The sequence below is a fragment of the Neopsephotus bourkii genome, unplaced genomic scaffold, assembly GCF_033783945.1.
Source record: "Neopsephotus bourkii isolate Nb327-2 ecotype Australia unplaced genomic scaffold, CSIRO-AGI_Nbou_v1 NB_620, whole genome shotgun sequence".
Classification (NCBI taxonomy): Eukaryota; Metazoa; Chordata; class Aves; order Psittaciformes; family Psittacidae; genus Neopsephotus; species Neopsephotus bourkii.
The window spans coordinates 399,816-425,326 of NW_026901120.1; the positions used below are offsets into that span (position 1 = coordinate 399,816).

At 48.6% G+C, this 25,511-nt stretch overlaps 1 protein-coding gene and 1 long non-coding RNA gene across 3 annotated transcripts in view; both read left to right on the forward strand.

The window, feature by feature from the left end:
• Positions 1-25,511, forward strand: part of JADE2 (jade family PHD finger 2) — a 444,935-nt gene that overhangs the window by 339,807 nt on the left and 79,617 nt on the right. The window lies entirely within an intron of this gene.
• Positions 126-24,391, forward strand: LOC133211558 (uncharacterized). Of its 2 annotated transcripts, XR_009725233.1 has the most exons (4): positions 126-978; positions 17,870-18,038; positions 21,455-21,586; positions 24,149-24,391. It is a non-coding gene; the product is annotated as an uncharacterized LOC133211558 (long non-coding RNA). The 2 variants fall into 2 exon arrangements; XR_009725232.1 differs by lacking the exon at positions 126-978 and having other exon boundaries at positions 16,202-18,038.

Here is a 25,511-nt window from a genome sequence, read left to right on the forward strand (position 1 = left end):
GCTGCTTGGCTGAACTAAAGCCAAGAGCAACATCAGTTTGTTGTCCTCTGTAGAGCCCAGATATGACCCTCAGTCTGCTCTTCAGCCTCTGAATGGGGCCAGTTTTGCCCTGTGTGATGCCCTGAAGCTGCTGTCACACCAGACCCATCAACGTGTAATCACCTTTTGCTGCTTTATCACCCTATACATTCTTGCAGCATGACCCTCCATGGCCCTCCACCCATCCATCTCCAGAGCTCCTGGCCTGCAGCTCCACAGCACACAGCCGCATCACCATGAGCTGTATCTGTAATGAAAAGAGCTCCCATGCTCCAACAGCGCCGGCCCCATCTGGTTCAACATCTGATTCGTTTCAAGTCACTTGAGTCCCAATCCCCTCCCTTTCACATCTGCTTCGGAGCTGGGGCGTGGAGCTCTCCAGAACAAGAGTCTTGTGCCTGCCTTTGAAGGAAGCAGCTTTGCCTTTGATGTAGCCATAAGCGAGGAGGTGGCCTCATCTCGCAGTGTAGTTTGTTGGGCATTATTTACAGTTCATAGAGAAAGCTAGCAGCAGAGTCTTACAATGCATTGCTAATCCTGACCAGGCTGCATTTAGTGTCATTTGAGGCGTGCTATAGGTGCAGGTATAGGTGTAGGTACTGTCAGATATACTTTACTGTTAAGGTAAAGGAGTCTTTCCACTGCAATAGGCTCCAGAGGGCACTAACAGGCATTAACACCTTGAGCAGCCCCAGCTGGGACTCACCCTGCCCTCTGCTCAGGAGCCCATTTAAGCTCAGCCTGGTCCCTCCATCCCTTCTTGATGCCATGAAGGATCTCTGTGGGAATTGCTGGACGGGGTCTGACCCTGGTTATCCTCATTGGATCTCACCCTGACCCATAGGCTGACTTGTGAGCCTCATCACCATGAGCTTGCTGATGATGGTGGCCTCTTGGTTGAACCTGGCTGTGATGTGTGGCTCTGCTCACCTTGCTCAGGTACCGAGGGCTCTCCTGGCTGTGTAACCAGGCTGGGCTCCTTCCACCCCTGTCCTTCTGAAGGCTTTTAGACCTTAAATCTGTTTTAAATTAAGCTTGGTAAGAAGGGCATTCATAGCAGGGAATGAAGAACTTGGTTAAATGGGACTCTTCCCTGGGACCACGGGGGTTGTGCTGGGGAGATGGTGTTGTCCAGAGCTGCCTTCTAGCTGGTGAATGAAATACTTTATGGGTTGATAGATTAGGTTGACTGATGCAGTGTGGGTGTCGTGTCCTTTCTGGGCTGTGGGAGGGCAATGGGTGTTCAGAGAGGGCTGTGGGGTGTTCAGATGAGCCCACAGACTCCAACTGGCAGCAAGCCACCCCATGGTCCCGGAGCTCTGTATTCCTGAGGCATTATGAATGCCTACAGATAAAAAAGGATTACAATCATAGGTGATGTGAATGGTTAAAAGCATGGGCGCTGTATGTCCAGGTTATCAGTGTGGAAGATGCTGCCTGACCCACCGGTGCCCAACCAACACTGAAACCCAGGGATGCTGACAGTGCAAAGAAGTGTGATGGAGTTAGCAATGCCTGTGAAGCAGCCTTTAATGCCTGATATTTCTGTGAAGAAGGCTGCGTGGTATGGAAATGATAGGGCTTTATGCTGGTGTATAATGGAAGCGAATCCAAATAGCAGAGGGCTTATCCCAAACTGACATCTGAAGCTGAATTCCAACAGCTGCTCCCATCCAGCACTTGCTTGGATATTCTCAACCCTTTCTGCTGCCTTTGCTCCCCTCCCAAGCAGAGGAGCTCACCCTGAGCACCTGCAGACCCATACCGTTGTCTTGTGGTTCCATGGCTCCCCATCTTCCTGCAGTGGGTACAAGCCCTCTAGTTCGCTTGCGTTCCTCACTAGCTGTAAGTAACAGCTTCCCACATCCTACCACTGGCACTGAGCTTTGCCTGTCAGAGCGGGGGAAACTCCTCTTTTCTGGTTATTAAATTGTCTGTCTGAAGTTGAATGTGTTGCAGCTGAAATGCTGATAAAAGCACGAAACGCGGAGCTGCTAATACGAAGCTATAGCAGCAATTTAGCTTGCTATCGCGCAGTAAATAAGACTTACCTGCTGTTCTTTGATCCCCCTTTCTTCTCTTATGAACTGCCTGCGTTGACAAATTGTGTCACCAAAAAGAAGTTCAAGGCTTTGATGAGAGGAAACGTGCATGTGCTGGGAGCTAAAAACTGGGCTTAAATGAATGCGGTTGGATTGAGCATGGCTGGATCCCTGTTGAAGGTGTGTGAGAAAGGGCTGGGTTGGCAATGGGATGTTTGGGGCCAGGAGCAGCCATAGGGGTCTCAAAGCCACCCTGAAGCCCCACACAGGCTTTGGGAGGTGTTTTAACCACACCAATGAAGCTGATGCTGCTTTGGGTTTATAACAGTAAACTGGAGTTTCTGTTAATAGGCAGAAATGGATGTTTCGGTAAAGGAAGAGGCACCTCAAAGAGAGTGACTGGCACTGTGTGTTGTGATAAGGGACTGGTTAAGGGTGAGGTTTGGATCCATTGCTTTAAGAACTCATGGAACTTCGTTATTAGAGTGCTAACAGTGGTGCCTGAAGGGTTTGGTGGAGCTTGGACACGAGTCTCGGTCAAACTCCAGGTTTCGGAACTGCTTCCCAGGATGTCAGCACCAAACCCAGTAGGTTTCCATGTCTGCTTCCTGTAAAACATGACAGGGGCAACAAGTGAGGTGAGATTCCAAAACAAGGGTGAAGTTAGAAAGCGCACATCTGGACCTGAGCTTGTCTGGAGGCGTTTATATCCAGACTCTTCATCCGCTCTGTTGCAGAGCGTGAGGCTGCCCCTTGCATCCTCCCTTCCCAAGTGCAGGATGGAGTGGAGCAAGGCTCTGTACTGAGCTCAGTCCTGAGTTCTGATGTAACTCAATAGGTGTTCAGTCAGGGTCTCTAAAACCTTGTCCTTCCCCAGCTCTGTGACTGCAATAGGCTTTTGTCATGTGCATAAGGTCTCAAACTGCACCGCGCTGTGGTCCAGCTGCCTCCCTACCCCGTCTCCAGCTCCAGATGCTGCAGATGATGCATGAGGTGTGGTGGCAGGCACACGCACCAAAGGCTGTTCCTCTTGACTTCCCCTCCCAAAGATGTTGTTATGCTTAGGAACTGGCCCAGGCAATGACTCTGGATGTACTTACCCACACAGGACTTGGGTCTCTCCTTGAGGGCTGCCGATTTATGAGCATCTATGACCTCTTCTATCAAATTTAACAGCACATTTAATCAGTTTGGAGTTAGCCACTTCACCTCAATGAGCACCATTTGACCATTCATTAATCAATAGTACAGTTAAATCATCCTTTATATAGCAATATATGCAAATTAATAAGAACTAAGCCCAGAGGAATGGCACAGGAATCCTTAATGTATCTTTCCAGTGGCTCCAGCACACAGTGCCTTGGGAAAATGCAGTGTAGGTGTGATGGCATAACTCAAGTTATGGTGCACAAGATGGGTCTGTGCTGCCTGAATGTCCCTTTTCCTGTTGTCATGATCTGGATGAAATAGGTGGAAAAAGGCAGGATATCATTCCAGAAGGACTGAGGCCATGGCCCGATAAGATGCTCGGGGTATTGTGCCAGAGTGGATATTGCTATGGGTCCAGGTAAAATATTACAGGTGGGGAACCTTAGTGTATCACTGGACTGGAGAGGATGAAACAAGGACAAAACCCCTATTAGGATGTCTTAAATGTCCATGTACCTTTAACCCCCCCCGATTATAAATAGCTAAGACAAAATGCATGTTTTTCAGTAAGTCCAGGCTATGCAGTTGACACCAGGGTTCTTTCTCTTGCCTGTAAGGAGCACAAATACAGAAGATCAAGCAAACAAGTCTAACCAATAGCTGAATAAGGGGACATTCAGTTAAATGCCCCACTTTGTATCCTGTCAGAACGTGGTCCCATCAACCCTATGAGCCTCATGTGCAGAGGTTGTTGCTGGAGCATGTGGTTTAATCAGATTCTAATGTATTAGAGGCCAGAAGTTTTGCTGGTTGTGTGTAAGTGAATGTATTACTGAGGATGATAACCAAATTAATCACTTTTCCACTGGAAGTTGAGTGGTGACAGCTATCAGTTTGAGGTTTCCCAGGGTTTTAGGTCCATTATGATAGATGTTGTTCTCATTCTTTAAGGCATTTGATTTCTACCAGCCTAAAGCGGCTCTTCCCACTGCTCTGAGGTCTCATTCCCTTCTACTGAATGCTTCCCAAATGGATAGGAGATGGACAGCAGCTTCACATTGACCTTGCCCAGCACATCTTAACCACTATGTTAACCCCTTATACTATGTGAGTATATTAATGTCTCCATCCCCACTGACTGGCACACACAGAGCCCATGCTGGATACTTGGGCAGACTCTGCAATTAATGGGTAGAGCTTTACAATTCATCTTCATCTCTCACATATGGCTCAATAAATACATTTGGTTGCAGCTTTGATAAAGCTGCTGGAGCTCCAGAGGGCTCATGAAATCAGTGTTCAGTCACTTCTTTACCTGCAGAAGCAGCCAGCAGAAGGCAGAGATCCATTCCTTGAGGGAATGGCTGACTGGGAGAAATGGAACATCTCAGCAGGAACCAATATTGCCTGACAAGGTCGGGGGTAACAGAACAGTTTTCATGGTAGTTTTGCTGCCTGAGGCACCTCCCTTTTGCTGCCAGCAGAATATATAGGACAAATGATGCTAATAGCAGTGAGAGGGATTACCAACAGCATCCCCACTTCCTCCCTTGCTTCTCATCACAGCCACCGGCGCAGCATAGGGAGAACCCCTTGATGTGCAGTTCCTTTGTGCCTGTTTGCTGAATGGGCCTGTGCAGGGGTGCTGATTCCCTGGAGGACAGAAGGGGATCAGCCCTTCACAAGCCTTTTGATCCCAGGGATCTGCACTCTCCAGCCTCCCCCAGAGAAGCTTTCCCTTGCAGTAAGTGGAGAGGTGTCCATGGGCTCCTGCCAGAGGCCTGGGAAGAGCAGCTAAGGACAGCAAACCTCCTTCAGCCCCTTAGGGGAAGCACTGGGGGCTCACGGAGCTGGGGAGCAGCTCTGCTCTGTCCGAGTCTGCTGTTTCCTGCTGTGCTGCCTTGGGGCTGTGCTGCGGAGCCTCGCACCCTGGCTGCCCATGGAAACAGGCTCTAACCTAAGGGGGGTTCGTGATTGCAGACCAGCCGTGCTGCACCACCCCTGCAGGGCAGGTCTTCACCCTCCCCTCTCCTTAATGCATGCGTTTAGTTTGTCTGCATCGCAGGAGCTTGCGCTCTCCAAGCCCAAGGGATGGGAGGTCACAGCTATGCAGGAGCCCAGCACCTTCTTGCTGTAGAGCAAGGGCTGAAGCTGGCGTGGGAAGCTGGGGATGGATCTCTTCTAAAGCCTTTTAATACCATCGGTACAATAACAGCCATCTGGGTGATGTGAAGGGGGCTTGGAGCAGCCTGGCTTCAGGAGACAGCCAAGAGGCCAGGCCAGGAGCAGCGACATGGCATGTGCTCTCTCCAAACCCAGCCTCATTTAGACTTGCAAGTGAGCTCAAAAGCCCTGCTGCTTCCTTCTGAAGCTATCGCCTTCTCCCCGTGCAGGTGAAGTTCAACCGGTCCCCAGCTTGAAGGCTTTTAGATGCCCATCTCTGAAGGATAAATACTGCCTTCCCCCTGTATCAACACATCCTGGTCCACAGGGGAGCATCAGTGGCTGGGAGTGAAGGGCTGGGAGGACTTTTTCAGCTTCCTATGGTTATCTCAAGCCTTTATCTCTAAAATGCAAAGGCTTTTATAGACTCTGTATTCTATTAGAGCAACACCGAATGCCCTCGTTCTTCAGGTATTTATAGCAACTTCTGCAGCTCCTATAATAACTCTTAGTGGCTCAGCACCTCGCAATATGATGCCTTGTTATCCCCCTTTCACATGTATGAAAGTAGGGCACACAGAAATTAAGTGATTTTGGCAGGATTTCCTATAACCCAATACAGTGCCTTGACTATACCACCACCTCTGTACCAGCTTGTAGCCCAGGTGGTGTGTTGTGGACTTGGACTATTCTCTTTGCTTAAGCTTGCACATTATTAAGACCCATAAATATTGATTCAAGAATAGTGCCTGGATTTCCAGCAGTCCTGAGGCTCCTCAGGTGTCTCTGGGCTCAATGCAGGCATCCAGGACCTCTGAAAAGGAGGTTTTAGGTGTTTAAATAATGGTGTTGTACTGAGTGGCAGAGCAGAGGTTAACAGGAGGCAAAGGGCTTGGTTAACTCTTACATGATGCTTGGTCTCATTCAGCAGCTGAGCTGTGGGTAAGCCAAGCTCCTGTGAACCAGGGCACAAATAGGTGCAGGGCTCCACAGAGCTCAGTGCTATTGGAATCACCAAGTCCTGCTTTAAACTTAACCCTTTTCATCCTGGCTTGCTATTAGTGACCTCCCCAGCCACACCAGGCCTTTGGCTATGTGTGTGATGTGGTGTTTGCTCCAGGGGCTGGGCTGTTCGGATGCTTGAGCTGCATAGTGCTTTGCAAGGTGACAAGTTAATGCTGTGATATGTGGATTCAGTTCTTCCTCATTATTCCCTAATGATGGAACAGCTTTGGGATGCGTGGTGTTTGCAAGCAGTAAAGGATGACAGTTGGGCAAAGGAGTGGTGTTGATAGAGGAATCCTTCTCTGAGCTGCCAATGCTGCTGCTGGGGGATGTTTTTATGCATCCAGAGATCTGCCCTCCCTTCTCTTCCATGCCTCAGCCCATTGCAAAGCTCGGGCATCACTGAAGTGCCTGCTTTTTTTATGCCATCAGCAAGAGCTTTGGCTGATGCGAACAGTGCTGGGCTGAGCAGTGTCTGCTCCCATCATCCCTGAATAACATCCAGAGCTGCATCAAGGACAGCTTTGTCCTGAGCCACGCTGCACTTGAGGTTGGGTTGGAAACTCCAGGAAAATGGCTTCTCCTGATAAAATTAGGATCAATATGGAGACAGCACTTCATCAGGTTTTCATTACCCTTGCTCTGGGAATGCCTATTGCTTCCAGCCATGGTGTCTGGTACTGCTCAGTAACGAACATGCGTGGAACAAACCGCTCCTGCCCCAAAAGGGCTGGCAGTGCAAAGCTGTGCCTGCTTTCGATCCGTTTCCTTCAACACATGGACATCAAAGGTCTGCAGAGCCTTCGGTGCCAATGTGTTACCCAGCTGTAATCTGGGAAAATTGGTAGGTATGGACACAGGATGTTTTAGAAGGATTACATTTAGTGCGGTACAATAGCCCTTTATAGCCAGGGCCTTAATGCGCTGCAGTTCATGACGGTAATTAGTTGGATTAAGTTGTACTGATATAAACAAAGTAATAATGAGCCGCAGTGAATGGAATGAGCAGAGCTCATCCTGTGCCAGCTGCAGAGGCACTGTGGCATTTTGGGTCCTTGTGGTGCTGGGGAGGATGTTTGCAGCCACCTATGAATGCCCTGCTAAACAGAGCAGGATGGGGAGCAGAAGCATCACTGACATCTCATGCAGCAAACCGGTACCAAGCCCCACATAGGTGACAGCACCTACTTTTAACATGAGAGATGGAGGGCTTGGAGGAAAAGGTGAAGCAGCAATGCTTGAAGCAGAAAATCAGCTCAGCTTGCAGCTTTGCTCTGTTTTAATTGCATTAATTCCAGTTCCTTTTGCTTGAAGACATCAAATTTGTGTTGAAATTATTCAAAGCCAAGCTGCAAGTCTCAACATCAGAACGCCCATTACGCTTCTCTGTGACCCTCCTAACATAAACCCCACCGTACTGTTGTTATTTTACGTCTTCAGAGTATTATTATTGGGCTTCTGAACTCTGCTGCAGCTTGATTTATACAAACTGCTTAGTCACTGGCAGCAGAGCAGTGCTGGGAGTGGGAGTGATGCTCAGTGGTGCTTCAGCAGAGGCTCCTGCCAAGAAGCAGCTGCTGCCCTTGAGACATCATTGAAAGCTGTTGCATGTTTCCCTCTCATGTCTGACTTCTGGAGCTGTTGCAAACCAAACCGACCTCCTTCCCCATCAAGAGCCAGGGGTGAAACACATCCCCGCTTGGTTAATGCATCCCTTCCAATCAGCCAGGGGAGATTTAATGTCCTTTGTGTGAGAAGCCATCTGTTGTGCTGTGTGCTTTGGGAGCGATGCCCTAGGTTCTGGGGAGGTTGTGCCCCTGTGAAGTACCAAGGAGGGATTCAGGCTGCAGAAGGAGCAGTTTGAATGGGCAGAAGTAGTCAGCAATGCGGGAAGGAGCTGCTCTGTGGCCAGGTTGGGATGGGAGGGAGGTGGGGGCTTGGCACGGTCCACGCACTGGGCACTGAAGAGCACTGCCAACATGAAATCCAGGGGGATGGGGCCTGCTGCTTAATCACATTAATTATGGTGTCTCTGACCCCACTGGGGAGCAAATGCTCTGAGCAGGAGTTGCAGGACAGGCCCTTACAAGAAGGGTGTTTTTCCCAGGTTGTGCATGCACCAGGGCATAGTAAACGCTAATAACTTACAACTGTCTCAACAAACCAATTACAAACCTGTTTCTTTCGGTTATTTGCTGAGTAATGACTATGCTAAACTCTTTATAAAGCATATAGAAAATCACAGGCCTCAGCTCTGTGCCGCATATGCCCTGAATGGGTAGGGAGCGATGCCTTGTCCACCACCTCTTCAGTCAAACTGCTTTATTCCTGCTGCAGAGCTTGATGCTCTGTGTAGCAGCAGCCCAGAGCCCTTCAAAGCCTGCACCAGAAAAGGCTTTAAAACAAAAGGTATTGAGCACTTCCATCCTGATGTCTTCCGTGGACAGGTTTAAGAACCATCGAATGACGTGTGCCTGTTTGCAAGGGGCTGGTATCCCGGGGGTTTGAATGGGATAGTTCAAAGAGCATCCATCAGTTAAGTAGCTTAGTCTTTAATTTCATTCACACTGGAGTCAGCCACGGGCAGATATTCTCAGGGAGCTAAGGGGAGAAAAACAATGGCTCTATTTGGCAGAGGCCAGGGGCTGAAAGGTATCAAAGGTGTAAAGTCCTGAACTGCTGGGAACACTTGAAAATAACAGATTAGTTCTCCTGACTCAAGGCTTTTATTCTTTTTGACTTATTTCATTGCCTGTTCTTCCACACTGTGTTGTGGTGACTCGGTGTGAAAGGTCTGTAATAACGTTTCATTGCTGTAGAGTCACCAGATAACCACTATTCATCCTCTGGTCTAAGCCGGTTCCAAATGTTTAGAATATAGCCAGAAATGGGCTGACATCGATAGAACAGGGTGAAATAAGGGATGGGAAGAGCATTAAGAAAGCAGGTACTGAGGAATCATACACCAGAAACCAGTGTTTTATGTCTCTATCAGAAATCAGAAGTGGCACATGGTGACCTGGTGCTGTACAGAGCTATTGCATGGGGTAAGTGGAGCCACAGCAGCGCACTTCTACCTTCTCCTGTTCAAATGGTTGCCCTTGCTCATAGACATGGTGCTGGAGTTGGTATTTTCAGGAACTCTGCAGCTTACTTGGTCTCCTATCTGACACTTTCTGGTCTTTATGTGCTCCTCTACAAGTGCTGTGAGCTGAGCATCCTGCAGTAGCGGATCTGAGCTGAGCATCCTGCAGTAGTGGATCTGAGCTGAGCATCCTGCAGTAGCGGATCTGAGCTGAGCATCCTGCAGTAGCGGATCTGAGCTGAGCATCCTGCAGTAGCGGATCTGAGCTGAGCATCCTGCAGTAGCGGATCTGAGCTGAGCATCCTGCAGTAGCGGATCTGAGCATCCTGCAGTAGCGGATTGAGCTGAGCACTGCAGTAGCGGATCTGAGCTGAGCATCCTGCAGTAGTCGATCTGAGCTGAGATCTGCAGAGCGGTGAGCTGAGCATCCTGCAGTAGTGGATCTGAGCTGAGCATCCTGCAGTAGCGGATCTGAGCTGAGCATCCTGCAGTAGCGGATCTGAGCATCCTGCAGTAGCGGATCTGAGCTGAGCATCCTGCAGTAGCGGATCTGAGCTGAGCATCCTGCAGTAGTCGATCTGAGCTGAGCATCCTGCAGTAGCGGATCTGAGCTGAGCATCCTGCAGTAGTGGATCTGAGCTGAGCATCCTGCAGTAGCGGATCTGAGCTGAGGTGGGAGCCACCATCTGGTTCAGCTTAGGTTCTGGTGTTAGAGCAGCTGGAGGATGAGGTGCGACCTCTCAAAGCTCAGTTTGGAGTTTGCCAGCTCATTCAGATGCCCAAATGCTGCTCTGTAGAGCAGAGAGCCTCATCTTGGAAGCTGATTTCCTCTCATAGCCAGGGCATCTGAGGACTAGAGACATCAAGGCTTGGCCTAATAATAAACCTATTGACTTCAGGCATTTGGGGGCAGAGATTCAATAAACTTGCATTTCACTGAGCACAGGGTTGGCCAAGTCCCTTCTGCTAAAAGCACATCTCTTCTGAAGCAACCAGGGCTCCAACTGCAGCAAAATGAGGAGTGGATACAAAAGTGCTGGCCTGGCAATATTACACAGTCCCATCTCAGTCTGGGCCCAGTTCTCAGCCGTTCTCTGTCTTCAGCCCAACAGTAAAGTCCTATTTATTTACTTGGCTCTGCTGTGTTAATGCAAAAGCCACTTAACACAACAATGAGAAGGAAGGACATTTGCAACCAATTATGGTATTGCTGATCAGTCAAATGGAGCTGGAAATTACATGTTGAAGTTCAGCCCAGGCAGCTGATCAATTACCTGGGAGCTTGGCACGGGTGCACGCTATCAGCTTCATAAATCAGTGTAATTCAGTCGCCACACCAGAATATAGATGTGTACTTGATATGGCATCAATATTCTATAGTGATGGTTAAAACTACTTGGCCAAAAGCTGTGCTCTCTTATCTGCTGTGCAGCCCCACTGGTGCTCCAGCAGCCAGGGTGGGATTTGGCTTAGCTGTTCTTTAAATATACCCCTGGACATCATTTAAAATCATGTTTTTCAAGCCTTTCTTTTCTTTGCAAGCACAAGGGAAGTTAGCACTCCAGCGTGTAATTCAGGGCTCACCAAATTGCCAGCCTAGCTATCTGCTGCAAGAGGAAGACTTTCTCTTTGGTGGCAGATGCGCATCTTGGCTGGTTTATGCACAGCTTCCTCTTCTTAATTAGCTCTGACATTTTAGTGATCATAATACGGGGTTGGTTTAGAAGTGAAGGCTCAAAGCCCTGGTTTGTGCTGAGAGCGAAGTTTGCTTTAAGTGCATGGAAGCCAGGACACTTCTAACAGTGATGGGCTGGAGCATGGAGATACATGAGCTTTTGGAAGCACTGATGATCGCTTCTCCCACACCTAATTGCACCAGTCTGTGCTCTGTGCTTGTGTAGAATCATAGAATAGTTCGGGTTGGAAAGGACCTTAAGATCATCAAGTTCCAACCCCCTGCCATGGACAGGGACACCTCACACTAAACCATCTCACCCAAGGCTCTGTCTAACCTGGCCTTGAACACTGCCAGGGATGGAGCATTCACAACCTCCCTGGGCAACCCATTCCAGTGCCTCAGCACCCTCACAGGAAAGAATTTCCTCCTTAGATCCAATCTAAACTTCCCCTGTTTCAGTTTTAACCCATTACCCCTTGTCCTACCACTACAGTTCCTAATGAAGAGTCCATCCCCAGCATCCCTATAGGCCCCTTTCAGACACTGGAAGCTGCTCTGAGGTCTCCACGCAGCCTTCTCTTCTCCAGGCTGAACAGCCCCAACTTTCTCAGCCTCCCTTCATACAGGAGCTGCTCCAGCCCCTGATCATCCTTGTGGCCTCCTCTGGACTTGTTCCAACAGATCCATGTCCTTTTTATGTTGAGGACACCAGAACTGCACACAATGCTCCAGGTGAGGTCTCACGAGAGCAGAGCAGAGGGGCAGGATCACCTCCTTCGACCTGCTGGTCACGCTCCTTTTGATGCAGCCCAGGATACGGTTGGTTTCTGGGCTGCAAGCGCACACTGAAGCCGGCTCATGTTCATTTTCTCATGGACCAGCACCCCCAAGTCCTTCTCCTTGGGCTGCTCTGAATCTCTTCTCTGCCCAGCCTGGAGCTGTGTCTGGGATTGCTCCGACAATCTCATTCTTGTCCAGCTGATCTTCATTTGCCCTCCCATTCTGCACCAGTGACAACTGCAGTTCACTGCTAGTTCCCAGCTCTGCTGTAGCTCTCCTTCAGGGAACCCACTGTTATCAGTGCATGCTTGTATTTGGGAGCATGTACAGGGAACTGCTGGGAACACTGCTGCATTAGGTGCTTTGCAGAAGCAGGGTTTAAAGAGAGGCAATCCCTGCCCTGAGGGTCTTGTGTTTTGCAGGCACTAATAACAATGGTCATACAGCATACAAAATACAGATGTACAAAAGGCAAGGGCCCGTCTTGGCTGGTGTGAGTTGGTTGGGCTAACGCTTGCCTGAGAATGGAGGGAGGAAAGAGAGCCTTAGTTCCTCCGTTGCCCAGCCATAGGCAAGGTTGTGTTTGGAAGGGTTTTTGGCAGGAGGGAGCTGCAGGGATGGTTTTGGAGGAGGAGGAGGAAGGAGTGGCTGCTCAGATTTTATCGGGAAGGTTTTCCCAGGCTTAAAAGAAAGCTGGGCAGAAAGTGAGGCTGCGCTTAGGGAAGGAGCTGACAGACACATTCTAGAGGCTGGTGGGGCAAAGGTGATGGGCTGGCCGTATGGTAGGTGGGTTATTGGTTCAGCGAGGTAAGAGGAGATGTGGAAAGGTAACAGGAATACAGAGGGGAAGGCAAGAAGCTTCTGAATTATGTAAGCGGAGGACCAGAGTGGTTGTGGAGTGAATTGATGTGGTCTTGAGGGCAGCTGCTGGGACTGGAGATGATGATAAGCGATGGATGAAGAGGGAGGCTTGGGGGAGAACAGAGAGAGAAAGAGAAAGGGGTTTAGATGTTTATAAAGGCAAGCTTGAGACATGGTTCCAAAGCAATCCAGCCTGCCTGTGGTGGGTGAGACTATGGGGCTAAGTGAGAGAATAGGGAGTCTCTACGAGAGAGATGGAGGTTGTCCCTGACTGAGGGGGAGAAGAGGGAGGATGGCAGCAAACAGCCTATACCTGGCTTACCAGGAGGGGTGGAAAGCGGTGATCTGGGCTGTTCTGTGGAGCTGTTGCTGTCTCTTTGAGTTATCTGAGTGGTTTTGCCATCTATTTTTTGATGGAAGGATCTTTATATCATTACTGATCCTGGTAACTCACCCAGTGCCAAAATACAGGTGGCTGCGGGGGGTATTCTGTCAGCCTGACTCTCCATCATCTCCCACCAGCTTCACACCAGTGAGGTTCCTTTTGCTGTTTCCAGTTCATGGCAGAAGAATGACTCTGAGAATATCTTGTCTTGTGGTGGTTTGTCCCTTCTGGCTCTGGCCATCACCCTGATAAAAAGTGGCAATGGTCCGTGGAGAAAGGAGCAATGATTAAACCCTAGATGCTTGCTTCTCTTTTTCCACTTTTACCCTTTCCAGTTCTCTTTTCCATTTACCCATTCCCAAGAAGAGATGCAATCAAGGAACCTTCCCCTTAATGTCACAATGCAGAGTAATGCCTACAGGAGCCTTTCGAAGATGCCTTTGTATTTGTCCTGTCAATGCAGGACATTGGCGGTTTTGCTCCTACCCCAAACATTTACACCTGGAAATGGGATGAAGTTGATTTTTTTTCTTCCTTAATCTGTTGCTGGGGAAACAACTGCCTTTATATTGAATTTTCAGTTTGTTCCTGGTGGAGTATAAAACCAGGGTGTAGAACAGTTGGGTACCAGGGGGATTTATCTGTTTAACTTGGAAAGCATCATATCCCAGGATGGAATTATGCAAAGAAGGTGTGAAAACCTGGATCCAGAGGTATGAGTAGCAATATTTCCTTTAGTTTTCCTTTATTGTGCACAATAGGGTAATTCATACTTTAAAGAGCAAGCACTGATTGCTCCAAAATAGGTGATAATTTTGGGATCCTTTTCAAACCAAAAGCCGTCTGCAAAGAATCCCAGACTGGTTTGGGTTGGAAGGGACCTTAAAGCTCATCCAGCTCCAACCCAGGGACACCTTCCACTAGAGCAGGTTGAACATGCAGCTCCCAGTGCTACAACACAGCAAGGAGGATCTCCAGGATGACTTTTCTGCTGGGAAACAGAGCCCCAGGTGATGGGCATCTCTCTGTTCAGGCTCCTCTCTCTGCTATCCCAGCTGCGGTACCGTGTTTGCATAAGAAGCAACAGGGTGAGTAATGCCTGCCTCTGCAGACATCAAATGCTGCAGGTATTTTGTGGTAAAGCTGATGCTGCTCTGGGCAGGGAGGATGCACTTTACTCTGAAAGCAAAGGATGAAAGCCTCTGTGGCAAGGGCTGGGCTTTGAGAGCGACTGAGCCCGATCCCATGCACAAGCAACTGTTGTATTATCACAATAGCTGATCTCCCAAAGCACTTGGGGCCATGGAGCCAGCGTACACTGCAGCCTTGCAGCCTTCTACTGGTGCTGCCGAGTGTCTCGATCCTACTCCAGCAATATATCACTGCTCAGTGCAATGAAACAGTGGATTTAAGGGGTTCACCTCTTCAGGTTGCTTGTTAAGCATGCTCAAGGTGGTACACAGTGAAAACAACCACTCTTAGATGGCTTGCCTATAGCTGTGCCCTGTGTATTTGCCCAGTTCCTGAGCGAGGTGTCCCTGCCCATGGCAGAGGGGTTGGAACTTGATGATCTTAAGGTCCTTTCCAACCCTAACTATTCTATGATTCTATAGGTGTGTGGTGATGCAGACCTGGGGCTGTTGTCACCAAACTGAGTCTAAGAACGGAGTAGATTTGCACCATTCCTCTGTTTGTAGGTAAAAGTGTTACTGGAGAGCCAGGGCATGGATGTAGCTGATGGACAGGCCTTGAAGCTGGGTGCTGGGTTATTGCCACTTACATCACCGGAGCAAAACTCCGTCTTCTTACATGGAGATAAGGCTGCAGGTCCCTGGATTAGAAGTGCTATTAAGGAGCCACATAAAAACATCACAGGGTGGCCAGTGTGCAGAAGCTTCCTCAGTGAGCGTGTGCATTGGTGAAAGGGCAGGAGCAACGATGCGGGAGGATTTTCTCTCCTCTAGGAGCAGAGGGAATGGTTTTCCTGTGGATCTGTTCACTGTGAAAACTCCGGATCCCGCTCTCCATTTCCCACTGAGATAAAACACAGGCGCTTGGCTGAACTGGATGCTCCCGAGGTTCCATTGCCACCGCTCTCTAATGGGAATCAACACAGAGAAAGGCAGCTCCCCCCAAGGCAGGAGGTGCTCAGGTTGTTGTGGTCCTTCCCATGGCTGACCTAGCAAATGCTCTCTTTGAAACCTCAGGTTCTCCCTTAGCCGTTATCAAACTCCATAGTTCCTTAATCCCTGCACTGTTCTGTGCATGATATCTATAAATGTGGTGCTGCATTAAGGGAGTTCACAGCCCTGGAAACTAAATTTCCTATTTTTCCTGGCAATTATTCAGTCATAGAATTGTTGTATTACTGCAGCTTTATGAGGATCTTGGTTGGCAAAGGTGTCAAGAAGGCAGGTATGGTTTTGGTGTGATCTCTGGCAGGGGCCTCTGCTCTGTGGGATGAATCAGGCACAGAATCCCAGACTAGTTTGGGTTGAAGGGACCTTAAAGCTCATCCAGCTCCAACCCCTGCCATAGGCAGGGACACCTTCCACTGGAGCAGCTTGCTCCAAGCACAGGTACTGCTGGCAATGGAGCCGCACTCCCTGCCTTCTGCCAGGGATCAAGCCCTGGCTTTACATCATGGGATGCTCCCAGGCTGGAGATGTTTATACAGGAGCTGCTGTAGGAACCACGTAAGTTGCTCTAAGCCCTGTTCTACACTTTGCTCTATACAAGCAAGGGTTAGGTTTTCTCATCATCACCAGCAGCACACTTTGTATCCTGCCCCTACTGATTCATGGCAATAAGAGACCCTAAGAGCAATCCTTGTCCAAAGCAAGCATCGTCCCGGTTAGTGCCAGCACTTTCCAGCACTGGTATTTGGGCTTTTTCCATGCTCTTAATCTTATAAATTGAATCAAGCCTGATGATAAAAGTGACTTCCTGGATCTTGTGTAACAGCTTGTGCCTGTCAGGATGGGAGACAAACAAACCCGACCTTGAACCCTGGTGTCCTCCCAGCAGGTAGGAGCTTCCAACAGCCTGCACTGATCCGGGGATTGCCAGAGGGGGCTCCTGGGCTCCTCAACGCCCTGGGACAGCAGCGAGGCTTCCATGGCAAAGAAGCTTTGGGAATTGCTTTGGATCCTCCCCTGGGGACCGGCGGATGCCCCGGGAAGCGCTGCGGCAGGAAGGCAGCAGCGTGGTCCCGCTCCAGAAAGGAGGCAGAGGAGGAATCCCGTCCCTGCCTGGCATGGTTTAACCTCCCGGGATTAATTAAAGGCTTTCTCAGTTTTTCTTTCAAACCTCACAACATCCATCCCTGCCTCGCTGAATAGGGAAAGGCAGAGGCATCTTCTCTGGTGAATCACCGGCCTGGTCCAATGCTCAGTTTTACATTGCAGTAATAGCTTTTTCCTAAGGGAATACCGCAGGAAGGGTAGACTTTGGCTTCTCACCACTGGAGCATTACATCATTAACACGAGCTGGAAATCCAAGCGTTGGGAGAACCAAATGTTCCCTAAATCCAGCAATCCCCCTTCCCCTGGTGCTTCTGTCCCCTCTTCCCTGCCCATGGGTAAGGCAGGTGATGGTGTTGGCAGAGCCAGTGTGGGGCAGGGGACCATATGCATGGTGATGCTACAGGAGCAGGGATGTGTCCTGCATCCTCTGAGCTGCTGGCAGTGCAAGGACTGGAGACTAATGGAGCTCTGGGACAGCAAAATCCTTCCTTCTACAACTCAGGTTTGTGGTGATGGGTGCAATGGCAGGGAAGGAGCCACATGTCTCAGTGCTCTCTTGAAGCACACAGGGTCTTTCATATGGTTTCCTAATACCAGAGAAAGATGGGACCAGAGTCCCTGGTTCTTGAGCATCCTGAAGAAGCACCACAGCTCCTGGCTCAGCAAGCCATGAGTACGTGCATGGTCCCTATTTACTGGCCCTGCAGACCCTCTGGCTATGCCCTGGCTGAGCAGCGTTTGTTTCCTGACCCCATTACCTATTCCTGTTTGCATTTCAGCTGCTTAGGCTTGATTCTTTTAAACCCCGTCTATCTGATTATGAGCAGCCCAGCCAGGCGGATAGGAAGCTTCCTGCGGGATCCCCGGCAGCGCTGCAGGAGGATGGTTTGCCTCATTTATGCTCCTGGAGGTGGCTGATCCACAAAGGGGCAGCGGAGAAGTTATGGGGGCAGTTCAAGACTCCCCTGTGGTGCAGGCTCGTAAGTCTGGGATGCTTTGCTGGGTGATGCTTTTCCTTGCTCCCAAGGGCACGCAGGGAGATGCAAACTCTGTCCCCAGGAGGCGTTGGTGACAGGCACCACATGGAAACCTGCATCTGCACCGCAGGATGCCTCCGGGAGCAGAGAGGAGCGTGGTGGCTGTTGCTGTTGCTGACCAGCGCAGGGACACGGTGGCATGGCAGGGTGCAGCAGATGGGTACCGAAACCCTGTGCAACCCTCCCAGAGCTGCCCTGCTCTTGCTTTTCGGTTTCCTATTGTTATCCTAATGCCGTCCTCCTCCTCCTCCCCCCAGCTGGATGAAGAAGCCTCCAGCTGGCCTAGGAGGCTTATCAGCTCTGTCTGGCTGGGTGTTAACAGTCGATTTGCATAAGTACCTGTCCCCATCATATGCTGCCTGCCTTTGTGACTCATGTGCTTGTTTGTTTCTCCTTCAGCAGCCAGGCTTGTGCTGTGCTGCTCCCAGAGGTACCAGGGCAGATGCCACCACCCCGGGCACTGGGGGATGGATGCTGAGCATCCTCCCTGGCTCACCCACTGCTCCTGCCCTGCAGGACTAGCTTGGGAATGAACTGTGAAACTGGCTGTTTTCTCCTAGTTGTCAAGGTAGAACGGAACTTGAACCCTCCCTTTCACACCTCCAGATGGGGAAAGCAAGGCTTCCCCTGGGCTGCAGTCCCAGCTTGCATGGCAAGGCAGGGTGATGCGTCAGTGTGATGGGTAACTCTCCTCCCTGCTGTTAGGTGGGCATGAGCTGGGATCCTTAAAGGCCTTTCTGAACTCGGGTCCCAAAGGCAGGGGCAGCACAGACTGACTCCTGTGCATTTGCTGTGCTGCAGCATCACTACAGCTCTGCTCCGAGTGGTGACCGTGGAGTCACCTCCTCAGGTAGGAGCTGAGCGGTCTTGTTTCTGCTCATTAGCTCTGAAAGGTGTCTCCATCCATAATAAGGAAGTCATTAGTGTGAAACTTCCACTGCCAGCTACGATTGATTCGGAGATTATAACCACTGTAAAGGAGGGGATGCGTTGCATATACAATGCATTAAAGTCCTGGCGTGTTGCTTTGGTTGTATGTCATTTGTGGAGCTCACCAGAGAATGGCTCAGGCAGATGGGTGGCCGCTGAGACAAGGAGGCACAAAAGCACAGTGTAATCAGTTCTAAGCGACTTTAAGTTTGATGGCTTTGTAATGGAAAATAACTGCGGTGCTTGAAGATAGATGACAGGGGTTTAGGTCCTTAGGACCTTAGTACAAAAAATGTAAGTAAAACAGAATAGAAAAACAGGACCTGGGGATGGGGAGTAGCAGATGTCCAGGATGGGCACAGCTAAACTAACTGATAATTGCTGTGTTTGTGGTATTAATGAACCCAGTAAGCTGGTGTAAACATCTACTGGGGAGTATCAGGGACTAGCAGATGTCCAGGATGGAAGCAGTTAAAGTAACTGATAAGTAGGACAGGTTTATTGCTATGTTTGTGATGTTAATTAAGTTGGTGCTTCAAAGACTGCCTGAAGTGATGAAGATGTTGGGAGAAGTAAAGTGATGCGCGGATTGACTCCACAACTCTAAAGTTGTAAAGTAGGTATGCTTTTTATTCAGGGCTGAGAGGCACGGGGCTAATTCCTCAAAGTCATGCGTGCCCCAGTGTTGTTTCCCTCTACATTTATAAGGTCGCACCATACGCCTATACATATTCATGTCCTATCCCCACTTCGTATTACAGTGAGCTAGAAGGTCCTTTGCACCTGCGCAGTGCCCCCTCTGGTCATGGGCAGGGGTCTCAAAATGAAGTAAATGAGTCTTCCTCCTGTGGGTAGGGGTCTTCAAGATGAAGTAAATGAGTCTTCCTCTTCTTGAACTTTTCAGCTTTTAGTCTGAACGTATGGCCTTAGGGTTTGGTCCCAGCCATCACCACCTCCTTCTCCCCCTTAACAGATTCAGGGGTCTGCTTTTCCCTATCAATAGGTGCTTATCAGTAGAATCAGGTGTCTGCTTTTCCTTGTCAATAGAACCAAGTGTCTGCTTTTCCTTGTCAATAGCTAGTGCTTTTGTTCTGCTTAGTAGGCATGATAGGTACAGACAATACCTTTGCTTAAGCAATCGAATTCCTCCAACCCCCCTGTACATTGGTCAACCCTCTGCATCAAAAGGACCCTCAGAGACCACCACCACCTTTGTGCATGCATGCGGGGAACCTTCTGGAAAATGATGTAATCCATGTGTAGCCTCATGAACATGTAATGTATGTACGCCTAGGGACTACATAAGGATGGCCTGTATAGCAGTACGGCAATGCACGTTAGGAGGAGCTATCCCTTGTGTCTCCTAGTGCTGCAATAAAGGATACCCACTTATCGGCTTGAAACCTTTGTCGGTGAGTTTGTTCCTGGAGTTTTCTCTGAATCACTGCTCAGAGCCTGCTTTCACAGGGCAAAGGTAAATTCACATCAGTAGCTTGTACATCCTCTGTGGAAGGGCTCTGAGCCCATCCTAGGAGATGGACTCCAGGACTTCCTAAGTCCTCATGCTCTTGTTGCTGCGATATCTTACAAACAGGGTGCACAACCTTGAGGCCCTCCGTGCTTGCTGTTCCGTTTGGGATCCCCTCTGCAAGGAGCTACCAGTACTGAGGAAGTTCTTCTGAATGTGGCTTAGAAACGTGTCCTGGTGTGTTCTGTTTCCCCTGCATGGCTGATGAGCCAGGGAATCAGCTGCCCAGCCAGCCAGCCACTTCTTGTATGTGTAAGTTCAACACAGATTTGCAGCATTCATCATCTCACTCATTGTAAAGTGCTTTTGACAAGGCATTGGTTGAGCTGTGCCAGGCATACATTGCTCTTCTGACTGGGAGAGTGGATGGAGAAGCTGGGTGAGAAGAATGAGGGGTGCGGCTCAGCACATCCAATCTCAGTTTTGATTGTGTTGCCTTGGGTGTGATATTATGGGGCCAACTGAAGCGTTCTCTGCAATGGAGAGAGATGAGCGAGCATGGAGAGAGGTGGATAACCAGTAACTTGGTATGAATATAATCACTGAAGAGGATCAGTGGACTGGATTGTCCAAAGGAAAAGGAGGAAGGAGCAGGCAATAACCACATGAGTCATTCAAGAAGCAGCTGAAAGAGGAGCAGAACCACATCAGGTTCAACTCACAAAGCCAGGAGAGGGCTGCAGGGATTTCAGGTGAGTGGCCATTCTGGCTTTAGAGACACAATGAAATGGGGTGGCTGCAGCTTCCTTGGATTCACTTTGCTCCCAACTACGCAGCCTAAAAACGAATTAGAAAATTACAAATCCCATAAAACGTGGCTGGGTCAAACCCAGAATGACTGGAATTAAATTAGCAGGATTACTCCAGAGGTGCTTGGGGCAGTGGATGCTCCCTGTCTGCTCCTCCTCCAAAGTACTGTGCTTCTGTGGAAGTGGAGAAGAGAGTTCAGTGGTGGTTCTGGTGTTATCCAGTCTCGGCACTGCTAGCACATGGACCTATGGTACAAAAAGCACCTAAGATAAGACAGGACTCAGCATCTTGCTCAGCAAAGCAATTTGTCGATGTGCATGGATGGCAGCACGAGCCTTATTTCAGTCCTGTTCTAACAGGAGACAAAAAAGACCAGATCAATGTCTTCCATCAGAGGAGCAGAAGGCGGAGATGTTGGATCTGAAATCTTATTTACCCTCCCTCTCTCACAGCCCTTTGTACCTTCTGCTAATAAATAGTGCTGCATACGCACAACTTGATCCAAACCCTGAAGAAATCAATAGGAATTGCCAGGTGCTCCATCCTCTGAAAACCAGACCGTGCATTTATGTGTCTAAACATGGGGCTTTCGGAGCCAGCCTTTGGGCATCCTTTCCAGAAGCTGGGATTGTGGCGTTTTGTATCAGGTCCTGGCTATGTTCAGTCCTGATGAATAGTGTGTGATGTTGTAAATCTCAAGAAATCCTCCACTTTCCACCTTCATCTCTTTTCCCCAGATGCATTAACACCTGATTTGTCCTTTTGGCTACCCTTAGGTCCTTCTGAGTCATCATCACCCATCCCACATCCCTCTCTGCTCACTGCATCCGGGGTAAGTTTGCCACTTGGGAACACTGCTCAGGAGATGGAGTGTCTGTGGCAACCCCCCTATGGTTAAAACCAACCCTGTAAGCAAACCCTCATCGCTTTATTTATGACTTTTGGATGAGATAATGGTTTTCCACTTCCAAAAAGGAAGCTCTCTACTTCAACACTTATTTTCTGTAACTCCTCTGGCATTTATATTGCAACAGGAGCCTATTTGGTGACATTATCTGATAAATATCGTGTTATACAGCTGCAATTTACAGTGCATGTATTTTTAACAGAGCTTCTAAGCTAAATTAAATGCTTCTGAAATACGGTGCTTATGGAAAACTAATGCCTGCTCTAGCAATTTTGGTTTTCAGGGTACACTCTTTTTTTAAACCCAGATACCATCTTTATCCTGTCAGGCAGTAAATTATGCACTTGCACTTTCATAAACTCTCCCCTTGGGAGCTTAGTCAATGAAATGGAAATGTCTTTTTCACACCTTCCAACTCCGGAGGAATACAGGGGAATAGCCAACGCGGTTATGAACTGAATGTCTAGAGGGAATCCGTCTAAAATGTGGATTAATGCAGTCCTGATGCATGTATTGCTTAGCATACGTACTGCTCAGTGCACTGAATTGCGATTTACCTCTTTAATGTCTCTCTTTGTTTTTAACTGAGAAAGTAATGGCATGTTGTGTGGTGGGATCTGCAGGTAGGAAGACACCCGCTGGCACCTTGGCTGTTGCCTTCAGCTGCAGGAGGAGGAGAACCCTGTTGGCTTGCTCAGGGGAGTAAACCAGAGCTGCTTTTACACCTATGTGGATCCTCCCCTGCACTGCAGGGTGGGAATGAGCAGGGAAAAGGTTTGCAATGGCGTGTCCTGCCTCTGGGATAGCCTTTCATGAGGGAGGGAAGAGGTTCTTAGGTACCTGAGCTAAATGAGCCTCGTAGGTCCCTTCCAACTGAACTATTCTAAATCCACTTCTAGTTTCATCACCCATCACCCAGAACTGCCGAGTTTTCCCGTAGCAGTCAAACATCTTCATGTGAAGATCTGAAGAGCTGTGTTATCCCATCTCCATATCTAACATGGAAAGGTTGAAATGCCCCCCAAAAGGGAGCAAAGTGGGGAAGTGTGTAGGGGAAGTCTTCTGGGATGCCCAGGGATGTAATCCAAAGCAGGAGGAGCCACAACAGGTCTCCTGTCGCAGGAGCATCACTGAAGCTGTTCAGCGGATCACTGATGCTCCTTATTTCCCCCCATCCACCCTATGAAAACCCCAGTTCTTCCAGTCTGAAACCTGTGATATACTACATGTACTTTGCAATAGAAGTGAACCTACAGGAAACAGAGAAACCAAAAGCAACAGAAAACCAAGCTTAACATTTGGCAGGAAGAAAATGAGTGCATAAACCCCACAAGAACGTGAGCATCTTTGCACAAAACCACTTACCGATGCATCCCTTAAAGGTAATCCCTTCAGACAGAGAGCCTGCCATTTCTTTACAAGATATTAAAGCAGCTGTTGCTAGAACATAGGGGTGTTTGAGCTATCCATCAAGGGAAGGACATTTGTAATGTTATATCCACTGTGGTTTTTTTGTTTACAGTTTATTTTGGTACCAAATTCCTCCCTACTGCAGGTAATTGAGACTGCAAACAAAATCTCACTATCCTCTGAGCTGCCAAATCACATTTTCTTCTCTTGTAAGCACATTTTCCCTTAGCTTCAGAGAGGAACACAATTATGCTGAATGAATGAGAAAAGGGATTAGTTCATCTAATGACCATAGCAGCCATCTCTCCCTTGATCTTTCCTTAGTAGCTCACTCTCGAAGATGGGAATGATTATTATTGTAATTCAGAACAGAGCTTGTTCTTTTTCCTTCTGCAGCATCTGCTTCCTACTCTCCAAATTAACACCTATCTCAATAAAAATGGAATATCCTGGTTGTAGGTGGGCTATTGGATGAGCCTACCTGGGACATGGAGGCAAGCTTCATCATCTTTGTGTTCCCCTCCTGGAATGGCTGTGTGTTGCTCTGGCCCTTGACAGAAATCAAAGTAGCCATGAGGCTCTATTGATGACTTCTGACTACCAGAGGCCTCACAAGAGGGCATCCAAGGCAGTAAATTACCAGCCATGTGTCTCCTGTGCTGTTTTCAAGCTGTAAAACAGGTTGTTTCTGAAGGTCTTCAAAACAACATTGGACTTTCATGACTTCTGGGGACTACTTGCACTCCCTCGGATAAGCCCTATCCGTGTGTCTGGTGCTAATGTACTGCAGTAATCAAATCTGATGCCAACAAGGCCACTGGGTTTTCTTCTTCCTTTCCATGAGATCTGTCTGCACTGATTTTTCACGGGTCCCAAGCCTTGCTCCGAAGCTTTATTACACCAAAGCACTGTGAGATGAACTATTTTATAAGCTTTGCTGTCCTAAAGCTGCTTTAACAGTTTTGTAGTCGTAGCTGTAGGTGAACAATTCACCCCTAAAGTCAACATATTCACACCTTGTCATGCTAGCAACAGGCTTTAGCTCTGCAGAACTCATCCAAAACTCATAGAGATTCCATCCTTCGCTTTCAAATACCCGTTAATTCTACTTAGGTGCTCATTATTGAAAGGTTACCTATATTTTTCCTTTTAGGTTTGCAAAAATAAGCACCGGTGAATGAAGATGAAAGGAAAACGTTGCTGTTTTCTTCCCTGGAGATTGTATTCCTCACTTGTTGCATAACTGCTTATTTTAGCATCAATCAGCTGAGCCTTTGTTGTGTAGACAACTCTGTCCTTTTGGAGGATTTGTGCAGTGTTGTTTCCTTTAAGATGCCTGGGTTTTGGTTGTTTTTATTATTAGATTTATTTCTTTCCTTGGCAAATGCCAGCTGACAATGCCTGTGAGTGTTACATAAATGTCATGCTATGTAAGCTGAGTAGCATATAGGTCATACACACGACCTTTCTGCAGAGCCATCCTTCAGGTGTTACCTGTGTGTTTTGTTTGTCTGTGTTACATACATGCACCTATATATGAGTTTTGTTTAAGTATGTATATATGGTAGGCAAAAATCTGTTAAGCTACTGACCAGGAAAATACTCAAAATGCAGAAATGTCCAAATTCTTGTTGGCACAACTTTAATCTACACCCTGTTGTTGAAGCAGGAGATGATTGTAATTGCATGTTCACACGCTGTTTTTCTTCTGCATCTCTATATGGTGTGCAGGGAGTGAGATGCAGCAAGGGGCTCCGCAATGCTGGCTTGTTCCTATTGTTCAGCACATGATCCTAGGCCTGAGCTCAGCACATTATCCACATGTCTGACCACTTCTGGATTCCGCAGCAAGAGGAAACACAGCTCCACTATTTCTGTGTGCACTTTCCAAAGCCAGGACAAGGTGCTCCTCTTCTGCATAGCAAAAATGCATCGAGGTTGCATCGAGGGATGCCGTGACCTGCAGCGCGCAACCCATCTGCACCAAGGAACTGGAGTTTGACATTCCATGACCTCCTTTAGAGGGGTTGTCCAGAAGTCCTGGAGGAATGGCCAGAAGGGCTGTAGGGCTGTGGTGCTGGTTCCTCTGAAGACAGGGTTATTAATTTCCTCGTGGCTTTTCCTACAGTCCTTTCCACTACACTGCGTCAGCGCTTCAGCACCTTCATTAATCCTTCCCCAAACACCCGTTCTGAAGATGGGTCAGGGTGACACGTGGATGGATGAAGGTCAGTTTTGACTAATTCGGGGTAGTCCATCTGAGGAGCAGAATGTCTGCGTTCTCAGAGCATTTAACATGATACAGCACTTCGTACATGCAAGCGCAGCACCCGCTGCTTCCAGCTGTACTAAGATGGATGTCAGCAATTCAGGCGAAAGGTTTCAGGCTACAGTGTGGGCAACACAACCCTCAGCAGCCAGAAGTTTGGCTTAATGAGTTCGTTTGCGTTACAAAGCCTGTGGCAAGGGCAAGGAGAGAATCCTCCTCTTGGGAAGAGTTTTATCCTGTCCTCAGC